Genomic DNA, 11797 nt, shown 5'->3' with positions numbered 1-11797 from the left:
GTGGGGGTCTAAAATTAATACAAAAACACACTGAAGTTCTGCACCAGTCTTTCTCACCCTCCATAGGTCTATACTGCGAGACAGCCTGATATTCATTCATTCATTCACCAACTGGCTCATTAATTAATTAATTGATCCATCCACCTACTGATTCATTCCTTCATTCATTTATCTACCTGTTTCTTTGACCAAGCAAATGATGAACGGATGATAAATTCATCCAGTCATTCTTCAATGTAAAATGAAACATATATCCTCTGTGATTTGCTGGTAGATTAAAGGTTTAACATCTTGTGTTTCCTTTTCTCTTATAACAATCTCACCCTGTAGTTTCAGACCTTCTCATTCCTTCCTGTAATTAATTATTATATTTGATTAAATCATTAAGATCTCGCCATCATTTTATTTCATGCATCTCCTCTCTAATTGCCCGTTCAGCCGACAGATCCACGTGTCAATTAGGCTTTTGCAAATGGAGCTATAATTAAGTTGAATTAATTGACTGGCAATGTGGACAGCAATTAGTACAGTGACAAATGAACAGGAAGCAGAACTGATGTTTCGTAATGATCCCGAATACCGTCTCCGTTTGAAAAAGGTGAGATGACAAGTTTTAAACATCTGATTTATCTGGATTTAATTACTCTCTGTTATTTACTTCCTGGTTTCCTCTCTGGGTTTCTGTGTGGACTCTGAGCTTCAGGAAATAACCTCCTGCCTTCTAGTGGCTGAGGAAGGTACTAAACTGAACAAAGACAAATCCACCAGATTAACTTTGAAAAGCTTCTGTGTTTTTATATGAACTATTCAGACGAGGGGCGGAGCCACACATCGTAAACATTGTCATTACATCATGTAATTTTCTCCCCATTCACAGCAGATACGCGCTCCATTCACTGTATCATGTACTTCATGTGGTGAAAACATGATCGTTGCCCAGGAAACAATCATCAGGAGCCTGCATCATATTGTGACTCTCATTGTTCTTCTGGAAACACAACACATTCAGAGAGAGACTCATCTTCACTACGGAGGCAAAACTTTTCTGATGTCACTATTTTAATTCACATGAAGTTCATAGATTTAATGTTGAAATGATGAATCTACATTTTAAATCCAGACCATAATAATCTGAGCTGCTCTGACTGAGCAGACGTGGATCCACAGAGGAACATTTACTCTGATGATTTATCATTTCTTTAAGGAACAGCATCACAGGATGAACAGCATGGACTGTTTTATCTGCTGTACTCCAGATCACTCTGTTCTCATGCTCTTCTTCTTCTTCTCTCCCTCGCTCAGCTCCACTCCAACAAAATATAAAACAAAAAGCGTTTTAATATTTCTCATCATAAACTGAAGATGTAAAAATATTAAACGCATCTTATTCTCTTACATCTGCATCATACCTGAACCCTCCTTCTGTGGCACAAACCTTCTCTTCTACTCAAGGATGAACTGATTAGATTTTGGTGGTCAAAGGTCAAAGGTCAAGATCAGTGTGACCTCACAAATCACAGCAATTATGACAAAATTTCTCACAAATGCTTCACGTTTTATATGACCTTGGATAAACGGACGTAACCTGGAACTAGTCCGAGTGGCGGAGGGATACGACCTCGAGGAGAATATTCTACTTTCTTTTATTTTCTCCTCTTCTTCCATTAATAGAAGCAAACTGGTTTCATTTAACGGACCTTAAATATCTAACAAACCTATAAATATCTTCACTACACGCACATCTCAGCAGGTTTTCTTGGACCTTCAGCAGCTGAGGTGAAAACCCTTGAGTGGTACTAAGGTAGTGAACTGTCAGAGGAGTTGAGACCCTCCGCCCTCTGACCCTGGAGGAAGACGCACGGTGAACGGATGAATATTCAGGGAACAGCAGCCTGTGTGATCCAGATTCAGCAGATATATGAACTGCGTCTTTGATGTGTCGCTGCTGGATGCGGCACCAACATCACGCCGTCTGATGTGTTTCGGGGAGTCCGTCCTCCCCGCTGCTCCGGATCACAGCTCATAACAGCCAGCGAGGCTGAGTCTCCACCTGGGGAAATATCCATGTGATAAATGAATTCGCCCGTCAGACTCTTCAAAGCCGCCTGATTACAAACTGTCTGTTTGGTTTAATATGAAGTGGCTTGGCAAACACTGAAGGGAGTTTAGAACAATCAGACTGAGATGATTGAATTATACTGATTAATAATTCATTTCTATTAAACCCTCAAACTTAGAACAAGTGAGCGGCTGCTGCCAAAGAGCTGCAGCGTTGACACGGAGCAGTTTTTGAAATCTGTCAGTGTCATTAAAACACACAACAAAACACCTGTCAAACACCTGAAGCAAACATGTCTGAAGGATAGAGACATTTCCTCTTAGTGTTCCCACATGATGTGTCCACTTCAGGAAGACGGTGTTCAAATGTGTTTCAGTTCAGCAGGAAAACATTATGATTTCCTCAGACTGACTCTCTTGTGCTGGAGAGGAGATCAAATTGCTCAGATCTGTTGTTTGAATAACAAAAGGAAAACCATCATGTAATTAAAGTAAAAGTTCTGTATCGAAGATTCAACTTATTATAAACTATAAGTTCTCATCATTGTCCCAGTTCAGTGTTAAATTATGGAGCTGCTGAGATCCTGAACGATGATTTATTAAAAGCACAAAGTTATTATTCTTCAGGCCTTCAGGATGTAATATATGTACATAAACTGAATTTCCATGAATGAAATAAATGTAGGTTACATATAAAATAACAACATATTCCTAAATATATAAATATAAACTAAATATGTAAATATAACAACATAACTGAGTACATACACACATGTGATAACAATATATATATATATGTGAGATATAGGACAACATCAGTCCTGATATAGGGACATATATATATATATATATATATATACATATATATTTCTGTATGACTCCTGTTAGTTTTGTTGTTCTTCTTATTGGTGACCTTAACATACACCTGAGCAGGTAGCTGCTAACACCTGCACATGTTTACTTATATTGTTGGAATATAATAATAATAATAATAATAATAATAATAATATATAAATGTTTTATTTGCCAATATTCAGAAACCAGAAAACAATGGTAATAATAAGGTTTAGATTATTAACTTTCATATGATCTATGTGGCAAAGAGAATCATCCAGTGGCTGAAATGTTTCCATGAACCTTTAGAAACTGAAGTAGAACCAACAAACCAAAGATTATTTTCATTATTGATGAATCAGTTATTATCTGGATTATTGGCTGATTTGTGATCGTCTGATTCACAGAGATGTAAGAAAGTAGATGATTTAGATTGCAATCATCACTGAGGCTTAATGAGTCATTACAATAGTTGCTGATTCATTTTCCGTTGATCAATTGATCACTATGATCTCATGACGACCTCTCTGAGCGATTATCCAACACCACGTCTTCCTCTGCGTTTAATCCAGATTCCACCTGTTGTTTGTTGCTGAGGTGATTGCTAGTTGTGCATTTGTGTATTTGTGTATTTGTGTTGGTAATAATACACATACATTCTAACACAATAGTTAACTGTTAGCGTGTGTAGCTCCTCTGGTCTGTTAACGATATGCTAATTATTGTTTGCAGCTTGTGAAAGTCTAATCACAAGCTGCTTGATGTCCGTTTAAACGAGAGAGAGAGAGAGAGAGAGAGAGAGTTTCTTTTTTCTTTGTGAATCTTTGCAGCTCCTTAAAATAAAGAGATTTCCTTCAGCCCTGCCTCCTCTCTGCTACGCTGCTGTTCTCTGACACACACAAACACACTGAATCATTATTATGTCAGCACATTATCTCCGCATGACAATTTACAGCTGAACAATGCGTTTCTCTCCCATTCACAGCAGCAGAATAGCACCACAGACGCCTTATTTTTCTGTTCCAGTACAACTGGCTCGACAGCAGCAGCGCCGCTCGGTGCTGCAGAACTGTTTGGCTTGAAGCCAGAGCCGGGACCAGTCGCCTGAGAACTTGTTTGATTTACTGTTGGTGGAGTGAAGGAGGCTCCGAGGGAGAGAACTGGGTCACAGCCTCAGCACAGCAACAATTAACTCGCAGAAGTTTGGAAAGAGCAGCAGCCGACTGTCGCTGAGAGACCGTGAACCAACGGGCCCCAACCCTCCGACAGCAACACCCCAAGACTGAAAGACACAGAACGACTGTCTGTGTCTGTGGTCGTTTCCTGTCTCCTTGTTGTTTATCTGATTCTACAACTCACCCCTTCAGCCCCTGGTCCTGCACCCAGTATAGGCCTGTTCAGTAATCAATACATGTTGACTGCACCTTTTCAAACTCATGGCCCACTTGAAAATCTCAAAACTGTTGGTGGTGTGATAAGGGGAGGGGTGATCATGTGGAACAGTCCCCCTCTCCAGATCTATGAGTTACCATGGGCCTGTGAATATCTCATAACCGAAGATAATAACACTGTTTATGTACTGAAATAAATATATAAAAATTTTAATGACAAAACAAAAATATGGAGGCCAAACAGAGCACGTTTTATTTTGATAATCTGTCTCTTTCCTTTTAAGTCTTCCTGTTGCTAACCAGCTGTTCATATGATTCTCCAGTGTTTGCCATGGATGTGATGTTTTAGTGGAATCAGACTGAGATAGACGATGTGATGATGATGATGATGACGTGGTCCGGCCAGCAACAACATGAGAGTTCCTATCATTGGTTTATCACAGTGATGGGCTTTAACACAAGAAAAAAACAAAACAATCAAAAGGAGTTTTTTATGGTTTTAAAGATAATTTTGTTTTAAATCACTTAACACCTCTTCACCAAAATTATTCTGTTTTTGCGAATGATTTCTCGGCCCACTTGCAATACCTCTGCGGCCCACCAGTGGGCCCCGGACCAGAGGTTGGGAGCCACTGGTCTAAAGAGATGGTGTGGAGGTTTTAGTTTGTTTGACTCTGTTTTCTCCTGTAGCAGCTGTGTACACTGTGACTGCAGTTCATCAACAAACATGTTTTCTCTCTGTGATCCGGACTGAAACGTCTCTGCGACCGAGGGTCAGACGTTCATGGTCCCCTGAGGATGACCTGTGAAAACTCAGACTTTTCCTCCAGCGCCACCATCGGGTCACATTTCAATTTGTCCAGGACTTTGGTTTATGTCCAGCTACCTTCAGAACTGATGCCATTCAGCCTCAGCTGCACTGGTTTTCAGTGGTTATTAGCTAACGCTAGCATGCTAACACGCTCACCACAGAGACATATTGTTGTGTCTCTCAGTCTTGGGTCTTGCTGTAGAAGGACTGGGGGCCCTTCACCTGTCTGTGTCCAGGGGCCCTTTGTTTGTACTGCGTCCTCTTCCTGCAGCACAGCCTGGTATCAGGCCTGTGTTTGTAGGTAGGGGAATGCAGTGTTCTCTGCTCTGATCTCTGCTGCCAGCTCTCTGACTGCACTTGGCTGACATTTATGTCAACCTCTCATAAGCCCAAAGACACAATCCTTACAAATGTCAGTGTATCTTTTCATCAGCAGTGAAGGATATGTTCTTGGCTCCTGCTCCGTCTGCATGGTGCAGCGATGCAGTTTGCCAATCATCCATTTGGAAGACCAAATAAAAATGTCAGAGCACCACTCCACTGATGGAGTGTCTGTGCTGATATTAGGCCACGTTTAACTGAACCCTGCTGCTGTTGCTTATACATATTACAGACATGTTCATATCAATGCTGCAAAACACACAGCAGACTGTGCAGCAGGTATTTCCACCGGCAGGTAAATGAAGAGCTGTAGTGAAATAATGAGACGGTTAATGGCTGAATTTAGAAATTACCATACTGACTTTTTTCTCTCCCTTGTATTAATCTATCTGTTAGGCTATGTGCTTTTCTATCCACTCTTAATTATGCTGCAGAGTAGAGCAGACGATATTCAGGACAAATAATGAAAAAGCTTCTAATCTCTCACCCTCCGGCTTATCATCCTCACTAAGAGCTGCTCGTCAATAAAGACAATCTACGGCACAGAGCCGTGATTTCTCTCTCCAACTTCTCAAACCTCGTTTAATACAAACTGAAATATTTAAAGAAATTAGTGCTTGTGTGCTACTTGAGAATAGTTTTATATAGTCTCTATTCTACTTTTACCTTTATATTTTATGTCTTTTCTTTTTGAATATTTGGACAAAGTGTGTTGCCTGTGGTTTTTCTAATAAACCAAAATTAAACCAAACCAAGAGCAACATTAAAACTTCAAATTTCTATAGCTCCTATAGTTTTGGTTTGAACTGAATTCCTCTCATTGGAAAGCATCCATCTTGAAACTTTTATGTCTTTCCAAAATATGAAAATTAGAAGAAGCTTTTAAAGACTCAGTTGGAACCAGAAGGGATCAAACTCATGGATCTTCAAGGAGTTTTTAAAAGAAATCCTGGGAATGGTGTTTTGAATAATATTTTAATTTACCTGGGTTGATAACAGCAATATAAGGATTCTTATAATAGATAATGCTCCATATTGTTGCAGTTTGCCATTAAAACGAAGAACTGCAGTTCCTCTAACGGCCACTAGAGTCTGGCTCCAACAGTGAGTCAGTCCCCATAGACTCCCATGTTAAAATGTCCAACTTTACAGCAGAAATAAACATGTTTACAGCCTGGTACAAAAACTGTTTTGGTGTCTAGAGCTAATTTCCTCCTTATTGACACCTGTTTATATAACTCACCTGTTTACATTTTATTCAGGACTAAAGTTGTTCATACCTGAGTGCCAGGTGGGTGCAGTCTGAGCTGTCTGCCCGGTCCTTGAACGTGACCTCGGCCGTGTTTGTGTTGTCGGTGCCCTGGAGGATTTCACACGGATGTAACGGACTAATAATCCCGCTTGTTGTACGGAAGTCTGTGCTCCTGCTTTTAGAGGTGAGTGAAACTCCAGCATCATATTATTTACATGTTAGCTCTAATCCGTAGGTATCGGCGTCTGTGCTCATCCTACCTGACTTGTTAGCTTAGCTTGTTAACTAGCTAGTTAGCCCTGGTTAGCCTTCCGGCAAGACGCCCGGCTGTGCTAACGATGCTAACAAGTCTGTATGCGCGACACAGTTATTAAACCGGAATGTACTCAAGTCCCGGCCCACAAACGCTTCACCTGTTTGCCTGTGTTTGGATTGGTGAGCAGTTAGGCGGAGTCAAGCACTAACAATATGGCGGCGGCGGAGCAACTAAAATTAGCATTAGCATTTAGCAGAGCTACAAGAGAGGGAATACTGAACTTAGAGTCAGTCATCAGGTGACACAGACAGCACAACACATTGATCATCATGTTGATCAGTAACTGTTGGATGTGGAAGCAGCTGTTTACAACATTAACATTTATATAAGAATTTCCAACGGCATATAATGTCTCCTGAATTAGCCAAGTCAAGAAAACATGTCAGATGTGGTGTTTGCAGCTTTTGTGACCTCCCCCCACGTCACTGTTGATATTTTAAATCTCAACTGTGATGAGTTTTAAAACCTCAACAGTGAATTTTTGGGCGACATAATTAAATATAGATTCAGGTTTGTGTATTTGGTGCCAAGCCAAGGCAGCAGCACCACCACATTGTTATGTGGACAGTTCTTCACAGTCCTAATTTACATTCAGGGACAGTGTCAACAAAGTGGATCAAAATGGACAAAATCAAAACCATCATATCTGCCCATTGTACCTGTGGCGTGGTGAAGGCTGGGGAAAGACTGTGGTTAATGTTAATAAGTCCACTTTGTCAGTATAGTACTGTTTCTTTATTTACACAGTTTTTAGAAAACACAAAATTATTTTAAAAGCTCATTAATATAACCCTATTTGTATCTTCCTACACTTTAATACCAGGGTTTCTGCAGAATTTACCAAATTAACTTTGACATTTTAATACCATATACAATTTAATACCTTTTTAATGTTTAAACAATAAGTCCTATAACTGTTTATTAACTATATGAATTTATTGACATATCACATTTCTGTCAGCACAGTACATAAAAATAATTCTTAGTAATATAATTAATCAATTAATGACACATGGACCCATGTATGGATTATTGAACAGGTTTAAAGCGCACAGGCCCAGAGGCCTGAGGGGTCAGAGGGCCACTGGTCCAGAGCCCCTGTATGAAAGGGCTGTTAATATTTTATTTTCTGAAATTCACACAGCTCAATTAAAAAAAAAACACACACACACAAAGAGATAACGACCACATATTTGTTCAAATGGACTCTCACCATTATGAGTCCATGAGTTGTTAAGGAATCTGAAATCAGTACTTTTCAAAACCTGCAAAAACCCTGAATAAAAAATAAAAATAAAATTGTATGATGTTACCTTTTAGAAGGCAGCAGGAGAGTATGTTTACCACATAGTTAATCTTATTTCAGTTACAGTTAGAAGAAGACACGCAGGAACTCAGACAGATTTGATATCAGCTGGACATTAGTTTTTATCTTATAGTCTACCCCGGGCCAGGCCTGGACCGGCCATCTGTCAATACTGGCAGAAACCACTGAAGCCTGGCCGGTCCTGGACCCAGCCTGGGTCGTCACCCACAGGAAATGTTTAACAAGGAATATTTGGAAAACAAATAACGTGGAGCCGGCTGCTTGACTGGCCACTGAAAGTGAAGCACATAACTTTTATTTATCCTGCCCCGAAGTTTACAGAAACCAAATGAAAACAGAAGTGTCAGAATTACCAGTGTCCCTGAATGCAACACGAAAAAAAATGGAAGGAAATTCTAAGACACAACAGGCCAATTATATTGAATAATTTCCAGTGTAATATCAGTGTGTGACCTCAGTTTGACTGCGATCAGACAGTAAACGTGTCTTCTGAGGACCTGATGTAAAAACTGAACCAGAGGTGAGTTCATTATTTCAGCTGCTGGTGAAATTAGTCAAAGATGAAAGCAAACAAAGCAAATACTCTCCACGATCTCTGCTTAATAACACGTTCATGTAACACCGGAGCAACAGCTAGCAGCTCTGAGGCAAATCCATGAATACTGATGAAGACCTCATGTCAGCTGTGTGAGGTGAGATCATGTAACTCTGAAGACTTTTGTGTTACAGGATTCGAAAAATTAATAACAAGAATTTCAGTTGTTGTTCAGTTACAGAATGGTTTAGATATATGTTTCTAGTTGTGCATTATCATAACAACATAATAAAACCACACACTTTACTAAATGATAGAAAAGCTGTAGTGTTGGTACCAACAATACAGTTGTATTATGAATTCAACTTTTCATTAGTAAGAGGAAGAATTAGTTATTCATTATTGCTTTAAGGCTCTTCCTGCTTTATTAACTATATTCTTTATGGTCTAGTTTGTTTAGATTACTGCCCAGTACACCTGCAGCCAGGTACTGCTCAAGTACAGGAATAATGGGGGCTCAGCAGCTAAATTTTGCCCCTGGGCCCCGAAGCATCAAAAGTGTATTACAAACTTGGCAAAGTGGGCAACTGCAGACCCAGGGGGGGCCCTTAAGGCCACAGTTTTGCACATAGGCCCTTAATCTAACTCTAGTTTTAAGACCTGTATTATTTTAGTATTTTGCTTACATATTCCTCTGTACTGTCTCAGCACATGAGGTCCTCTAGCAAAGGACTTAATGTGAACTAGGAGGTGGCAGGGACAGGGAGGGGGGCACATCCACCACTTAACCATGCATGGATTAACCTCCTGGAGGGCTCTGGGGTAAAAACTTTAGTTGAGCCCCCACTGACCCTCACTAGACTTGACAGTTACATTATTTCCTCATGCGCAGAGAAACCAACCAGGACTCTAGAGCTGAAATGATTAAGATGATTAATCCGTTAGTCTATTGACAGAAATAATTATTTTGATAACTGATTAATTGTTTGTTATTTTTCAAGCAAAAAGGCCAAAAATTCACTTGTACCAGCTTCTCAAATGTGAATATTTGTTATAGCGTATTTTTTTGTGATGGTAAACTCAACATGTTTTAGCTTTTGACTGTTGGTCAGACACGGAAAAGCACTTCAGGGAATAATGAGGATATAGACATTTTATACACTGAACAATCAATTAATTATTATAGAAAAGAACTGTCAGATGTGTTAATGAAGATATTCATTGACTGCAGCTTGTTTCCCCAGGTTTCTGTCTGATAATTAGCTACTTGACAAACAAAATCAATGGAAACACATTGATAAAAAAGAGTTCTAAAGCTAGATTTTGACACCAGGGTTCATCTGTCAGAAGATGGAGGTTGGAGCACCTGCTATAGTATAAAATAATTCTTAGGATTGGGTTGTACAGGAGAATATGGATTCATAACCTCAGTAAAGTCCTGGTTAGGCCCTAAAACCCCCACAAATATAAACCCAGCTACAGCAGTGAGTACAGTATATCTCAAGTATGTGTCCATTCAGGCCAGGGGGAGCTTAAGACTCGGAGCAGCTTGGAATCGAAAGCCACCACAGAGAAGACTTCAAGAGTTTCACCGCTGAGCCGTGAAATGAACAGTAGCAGCTGATGTAGCAGCAGACCTGGCCGGGGTGGGGGAGGGTTGCAGCGGGCAGGCGGGGCGGCGAGCAGCGGAGGGACTACTTTCTGCCAGCTGCCTATAAACTATAACTTTACTGTGAGGTTTCATGTAGGATTCAGGCCTGCGTTATTTGTGAGTCTTGTTTTGGGGGAAATCCTTTTGGGATTGAATTGTTGTTTTAATAAACACACTGGAGTGTGGCTCAAGGCTGGCGCACTCGCCGACGTGAATTAAAATCTCCATAGCAGCGTCGAAAGAATTGTAATGTCCGTTTGTGAGTCCCTGGAGCTGCTGCCTCTGTCCATGGTGCTACTTTCTGTTTCACTGGTTAAGACCCTGGCTTGTATTCGGCGTAAAAATATCCTAAATAACACATCTAACCGCCATTTTGTGATCATAATGTGAGAATTCGTGCTTAAAACTGTGTTGAAGTAGTTCGCTGTCGAGTTAACAGTAATTTCAAACACAAACTGCCATCTCTGTTCTTCATCAACTCTCCGATCACATACTCCTGCGTGCAGCCCAGCCCCCTCCGATGCCCCTCTAACGCTCATTGGTTCGCCCGCATGTCCATCCGCGTTCGCAACTCCTGATTGGCTCATCCTTCCCGCCTCCCCCTCGCCTCTCGCGCACTGAAGCAGCAGCTTTGACCAATAGCGGCGCGGGTTGTGTCCAAAGGGCGGGAAGAGGAGGAGGAGAAGGAAAAGGAGGAGGTGGTGGGGGTCAGGCTGACCGACATGGGGAGAAAGAGGCAGGATTTCTGAGAACAAACTGCCACATTTGGCCTCTTTGTGTTTGAAGAGGTAAAAAAAAACTAAAACTGGGCAGACTGGGCTGGAGCCTTTCATTTCTTTCGACGTGTGTTATGTTTTCTAATCTTTCACATTCCCCCTGTTTTGTTTGTCTCTGAGTTCTGATTGTAGCTGTGGAGGCTGCTGCTGCCATTTTTCATGTCAATGCTGGAATCCACAGCAGATGATTCATGAAATATCCAAACACTATAGTTTATTTAGAGCATCACTAGCTCTGAATCTAGCTCAAGAGTAATCTGAACTTACATTTAAGTTTATAAACATGATGAAAATGAACAGATGTGGGTCATTAGTATCATCATAATACATTTTAAATATGAATTTTGTAGAGCAGTTCTCATTAGCAAACAATAGCAGTTAAACATTATTCAAATCTATAGATATTTATTTTAAATGATAGTGGAGATCCAAAAGTTTCCAAAGAAAACAAATATGTCAGGCTGA

The 11797-nt window shown here is 40.4% G+C and overlaps 1 long non-coding RNA gene across 1 annotated transcript; it reads right to left on the bottom strand.

Moving 5' to 3' along the window:
• Positions 1 to 1627: 1627 nt before the first annotated feature.
• Positions 1628 to 7080, bottom strand: LOC147817874 (uncharacterized). Its single transcript, XR_015438577.1, has 2 exons — positions 6756 to 7080; positions 1628 to 2050 (listed from the first exon to the last, which is right to left on the bottom strand). It is a non-coding gene; the product is annotated as an uncharacterized LOC147817874 (long non-coding RNA).
• Positions 7081 to 11797: the final 4717 nt, after the last annotated feature.

This window comes from Seriola lalandi, unplaced genomic scaffold, assembly GCF_002814215.2.
Source record: "Seriola lalandi dorsalis isolate HSWRI2012SDOR001 ecotype SW California unplaced genomic scaffold, Sedor1 jcf7180002054865, whole genome shotgun sequence".
NCBI classification, from domain to species: domain Eukaryota; kingdom Metazoa; phylum Chordata; class Actinopteri; order Carangiformes; family Carangidae; genus Seriola; species Seriola lalandi.
Note: the sequence above shows the minus strand (reverse complement) of the source record. Positions and strands in the feature narration are given on the sequence as shown.